Source organism: Quercus robur, chromosome 3, assembly GCF_932294415.1.
Source record: "Quercus robur chromosome 3, dhQueRobu3.1, whole genome shotgun sequence".
NCBI classification, from domain to species: domain Eukaryota; kingdom Viridiplantae; phylum Streptophyta; class Magnoliopsida; order Fagales; family Fagaceae; genus Quercus; species Quercus robur.
Window position 1 is genome coordinate 50,495,027 of NC_065536.1, and position 6,676 is coordinate 50,501,702.

Here is a 6,676-nt window from a genome sequence, read left to right on the forward strand (position 1 = left end):
CCATACCAGTAAGTGTTGCTCATCATTTTGAGAAATTGTAACGGGACTCTCTGTGGGAAGGGTTAAGGGATTATGTCAATTTTATTTGGTAAATTGGAAGATAGTCTGTGAACTGATCCAATTTGGTAGTGCAAGTATTAGAAGCTTTGTACATTCTAACTATGCGTTGTTGGGGAAATGGCTTTGGTGGTGTGGCACGGAATTAATACTTTATGGAAACATCAGATATGTAGTAGTTAAAAAGTATGGGAGTGACTTGGGTGATTGGGCTTCTGGAGTGCTTAAGGAAACTTATGGTGTGTCCTGTTAGGATACGTATTTATAATTATAATGGGTGGGGCAGGTTCTCACAGTTTATCAAGTTTGTGGTGGGTAATGGACTTTGAGTTTGTTTTTGGCTTGATTTTTGGTGTGGGGAATTAATCTTAAGGATGCTTCTCCAGCACTATATTGTATAGCTCAAAATAAAGAGGCTCTTGTGGAGAATTATATGAGTTGGAATGATGGAGTTCTTTATTGGGATATTTTGTTTACCAGATTTTTTAATGATTGGGAGTTCAAGATTTTCTAATCGTTTTCTGGCCTTCTCTACTCAACTAAAGTTAATAGGGCTGAGGAAGACCAGCTGTGTTGGATCCCTGCTAGGGGTGGTATATTTAAAGTTAAGTCCTATTATCAGGCTCTCACTACAGGACACTCCCTTTATATGCCTTGTAGAGTGGTGTTGCATGTGTAAGCAAAGTAGGGAGAGCGCTTTCCACATAGGGATTTGCTACTTCATTGTGACTATGCACACGAGAATTATGGTCTTTGGAATTCTGTTTTTTTTGAATCCATTGGGTTTTGGCAAAGAGGGTAGTAGATTTGTTGAATGTTGGAAGGGGGGTTTTGGTACACATCATTTAGCTGACATATGGGGTGGCCATTCCATACTGTGCTATATTACTTATATGCTGACATATGGGGTGCCATTCCATACTGTGTCATATGGACCATTTGGAGTTCACAAAAAGATTGAGAAACCTTTTATCCATTTCCCGTTTCCCCAGCTATCTCAGGATTGCCTTTTGCACTGTCATCTGTATTCAATTTTAGGAATGGTGGATATGGAAGATATCGGGAAATCCAGATTTGATTTTTGTGCAAGGTTGGATTGTACTGTGTGCTTGCAGGGTATAGAAATTCTCTGGCATGATTTATAGTGTTATGAACAACTTGAGAGATTGGTACATAATGAGTTCATTTCATATTTTCATGTCAGTCATATATTCCATATTCAAAAACCAAAGATCATGGGTGTTAGTATTTTTAAGACCACAACCAAACATCGGAATATTATCCCTGAAAATATTTTCAACTATAGTATTTTGAAGACCACAACCAAACATCGGAAAATAAGTTATTATCCCTAAAAATATTTTCAACTAAGGCTGTGTTTGGTTGGGTGTAAAATATTTTCGGAAAAGGAAAATATTTTTAAGTGTTTGTCTGCATTATGAAAATTGTTCTAGAAAATGTTTTCATGTGTTTAGTTGCATTCTGAAAATGCTATTTTCCTACTAGTTTCTTACATTTTCTCATCAATTTTCTCAGTTACCAAACAAATTTTATAATAGAAAATTGTAATATGTAAACTTTTAAAGAAACAAAAATCAAAACAAAACCATTCTCAATACACAAAACCATTTGGTCAAACTGAGAGAGGGAGGAGGAAGAGAGAGTGATTGCAAATTGAGGGAAAGGGAGAGGTAGATCGAGAAAGAGAGAGATTGGTCTAGCGGCGGCAGGCTTCAGGCGACACCGAGATTGAGACAAAAAGAGTTCGATCTAGAGGGCGGCGGGACGATCTCACGGTGCGATCTAGAGGGGTGCGATCTAGAGGGGTGTGATCTCACGGTGCGATCTCAACGAGACGATCTCCCCAGCGCGATCTTGCGGCTAGATCTCGCTGACACGAGCTCAACAACGCGTCTAGGCTTGGGGCGGTGGTTTGAGCTCGACGGCGTGAGCCCGATCTCACTCTCTCTAGTCTCTCTTCGTGCTCTTTCTCTCTCTCTTTGCGCGTCTGAGTCCGAAAATCATTTGTAGTGAAAATAGAAGTGTAAAATATTTTTCAAGTCAAAGCCATAAAACACACGGTCAACTGAAATTGTTTCCCGGAAAATTCTATTTTCCATGCGCAACCAAACACGCGGTGAGGTGTAAAATCATTTCCTGAAATGGTTTTACATTAAAAAAAACGCAGCCTAAAAACATTTTTCGATAGTTGAAATAAATGGAGCCTAACTTGACCTGATGCTCTACTAGGTGTGGTTTGTTTGTTTGTTTGTTTGTTTGTTTTTTTTTTTTTTGTGAGAAGATACTAGGGGTAGTTTAGTGTGTGACATTTGGAATAGCATGTGACAAATATATTATGTGTCTAATTATTTTCCTTTACTTAGTTCTCATTACCATGGCACTGTGGAGGCTGATCTAGTGAATGTCAAGTTTGAAACTTTGAATTGCTTGGTGAGTGAACCCTTCTCGTGAGAGTATTCACAATGAACTCAACAAATTTCTATTAAAATTTTTGCAAGAAATTTATTTTTCTATTTTAGCTATCTACCTTTTTAATACACACTCCAACGAACTATATTTTTTTTCCCCTCTATTTCATTTAATTTTTCTTTTATTATTCCCTTTTGGTATGGTACAAAGATAGACATGTTGGTGGGAGAAATAAAAAATTGAAGAGGAATTATTTAGCAAAACTAGCTTTGCAATATTTGGTAGAGGGAATGGTGAGCTTGTTGGAGACACACACACAGTCACAGACACACACACACACACAAAGGAAGAGGATTTGGCTAACCAAAATTTGGAAAAATGACATTTTTTTTTTTAGTTCAGCTCTTATAGACATATTAACCAAAACCTTGGAAGAATAGTTTTGAAGGGAGGCCTTAACATGATTATAAGTTTTACAAATTAAATTGTTCAATATTTTAAAACAAAACAAAAAGATAATTAAGAAATTTATTTTTATATTATTAATATGAAATCAATAATATTTATCGTTATATCAATTTGTCAGTATTTTAAAATAAAATTGATAATACTTCTTTCCATTTTCCTTAAAATGTTGGAATGTGCCGCGTTGTAAAGAACCAGACAGTATTGGTTTTTTTTTTTTTTTTGAAACTGAGACAGTATTGGTTTTTAATAATTCTTGGAATTGAAGTCCCAATAGTTAAAGCATAGCCAAGAGAGAGTGGGCAATGTCTATTCGCTTTCAAATGGCACTTCAAATCCTCATTATTGTACTTCCAATAGCTTGTAAACATGGGATGGTGGGTAAAATAATGACTTTAAAATGACAAGTATTAAATCTTCAATACTTGCGAATTCAAACTCATTATTTTAAGTGATAGTCTAGTGGTAATGATATCTTTTGTGGTATTTCATATTTATGATTTGAACCCTACTTTCCTTCTTCTCATTATCTACTTATCTAAAAAGTGATATTATTGTTAGAGCTCTATCCAAAAATCATGTAACGATTTTTTTAATCCAAACTTTAAGAGGTCAATATGTTATCATTGAAAAGTTTTGACTAAATTGCAATACGGACACACCAAAAAGGGGTAAGTAGTGATTGAAAATTTGTCCAAAAATACAAACTTTTTTAATTTGGATAGAATCCCAACATTTTCATTTTAATTCAAGTTTTAGAGTGTCAAATATATTAATTAGAAATTTGTGAACTAAATGATGATAAACCAAACTATATGGAAATAAAATGTTCGTGATTTCGTGCTCCCACAATTTCAATAAGTTATCGAAAAATGATATATATTACTTAAACATATGTATATACACATATTGTGAACACCCAAAATAAATAAATAAATAAATAAATAAATAAATATATATATATATATATATATATATATAATACTTAATGACAATCTAGACAATAAATGTCACTCATATTAATACTAGGCAATATCTTAATTTTAGAAAATTCATAAAATGATAACATAGGCATTATATTGTGTTTATTTGTCGATGTCTTTTTATATATGAATAAGTCGTATTAATTGCACATATAATTCTCATGTAATAGTTTTTAATAACCACGTAAACCTCAATTACAACTTATGCCGTTTTATGTTTCAATCATAAAATGATTTACTAATAACATTTTAAAATCATATAAGAATCAATTGTGCATCAAAAACTTCAAAGTATAACTTGAAAATAATATCAAATTACAGAGTTTATTACAATACATAAACAATTTGAAAAATACACCCATTTTTATGAAAAATATTAAATAATTACATTAAAACATTTTTGAAAAGTAATTTTTTTTTAAAAATTCCTCTTCAATTAAAAATTTATCCTTCTTTATGTTTTTTTTTTTTTCCACTCATTGTTTTTCTTTTGTAACTTTTAAACCTTAAAAAAAATACTTTATTCTTTTATTTTATAATGATTTGACATGTAAAATAGATTTATTAACAAAAAAAGAAATAAGTTTTTTTAAATGAGGGGTGCCAATGCCATTGTATCAAAGTTGTGATGTCACGAATTTTACAAACTTATATTCACGTATGTCCACTTCGTCCAAAGGACCGTTGTCCCCTGGTGTTCGACTCTTGTATCTTGGCTTAAAATATGCATGAGGGGTGGGTGCCCTAATCCAATAAACTCCAGCGTCTCTGTTATTTTCACTCCTCTTTGCAACATGCATGAATGGTTAATCCAAAGATTCTGGGGCTGTCAAATTATTACCTTAGTTTGCATAAATAAATAAAGAACTGGGTAAAGAGAGAGCGTTGAAAGTTGAACTTTAGCAAGATGTTCGGATCTCACTTGCAAGCCAATTATAGTTTAATTACACACATGGATTCATGCTTGTATCTTCTACCTTTTGTTTCTTCTGTTGTTCTTTTCTTTAATGCTTAACGTGGGTGCATATATTATAATACTGCACTCGGCGTGACATCCATCCTAAGGACCACAACACACCAAGTCTTCCTTGGTTTTGATGAGTAAAGCAATTTAGCATTATGTGGGTCAGAATTTTTAGCAATATTAATTAGTGGTGTTAAAAATATAAGAAATGTAAGGGAAAACGTAAAGAAATAACTGAGAAAGAACACAACGGTGCTAACTGCTAAGGTTAAAAATTTTTACACATAATAGAAGAGAGGTGATTAGTAGGTAATCTTATTTTCGAATTTATTATAATAAAAAATGATTCATGGACTTGAACTCGCAACATTTATCTTTGGGTTGAAGACACATGCTATTCCCATCAGACTTGAGAATATGTCTAATATGATAACTTTAAAATCATAGTGGGAGTACAAAATTACTGTAGGCCATTGTGTTACATAAAACCATGGTATAAATCTTTAAGATATTTTATACAACATGAGTTTGGAACAAATGTGTGACTCGGAAGAGCATGGCTTGGATGGTGGCCGAACAAGCAACAACATCGGTGGTCGGAAAATATTAGTAGAGGAAGTGTTGTTGGTGGTGATGGATGGCATCGTTGGTGGTTGCAGGATATTGACAAATTAAAGTAAATGTTGGAGGGCTAAGTATGGGCATGTGGGTGTGTTAGGCTCTTAGGGTACTGAATCATATATTATATAATAAAAATTGAGTTTTAAAAGTTGTGATTACATTAAACGACTATCTTAGTAACTACCAGTATTAAAGATTTGGGCAAAGTATACATAATTACTTAATAGTTAGTTTGGGATAGTTTCAAATTTAACTCTATGGTGTAAGAGTAGTATTTTTTAGAAGTTTAAAATTTTGGCAATAAAGTTTCACATTATTTTTAATATATAATTAATTATAAAGGGTGAGAGTGTTTACCCGATGCAATCATAGCATGTTATGCACAACTTTATTTATAGAATATGATATATATGAAATGATTTAAGCAAGACATGAACTTATATAATATCAATTTTATTGTGAATATTTTGGTGACAATAATTAAATGACTACTAGTGTGTCAAAGGTCTTATAGTTTATATAGAATTTTTTTGCGGTGTGTGTTTGATAAGTTTTAGTCACAATTTATGTGAATTTACGTTACTTTTAATTAATAGTAACTCAATGAAGCTGCAAATTGAAAAGTGTTAAGAGTTTATGTTATTTATTAAAACTATTTAAAATATAGGAGTTACTTTGAAATCATCACAATTTTAGAAGAATTATGTAATTTACCAAAGTCTTTATAATGAATTTGAGCCACTTGGTGCAAAGAGACAACATTATTTTATAATGTAGAATAACGTATAATTTGTTCTCTAAAATTTGTAGAAGATAATATATTAGGATTGACCATATAATCAAGAAATAGACTTATTTAAGAAAAGAGGAATTCTAATAATCAATAATTTTTTTTTTCTTTTGTAATTTTATATAAGCACCATCCAATTATATTCATTATGTATCTCTTCTTTTACAAATGCAACAACTTCTTTAGGTATTTCTTTGTCTCTCTATCTCTATAAATTAAGAGAGTCAATTTCGTACCAAATGCTGTTTTGGTTTAATCAGGGGAATATAATATTTCATTATCAATTGATACTAGTGTACCATTTGGGGATTACCACTATTTATATATTTCAATTCATATATATATATATATATATATGTTTGTATT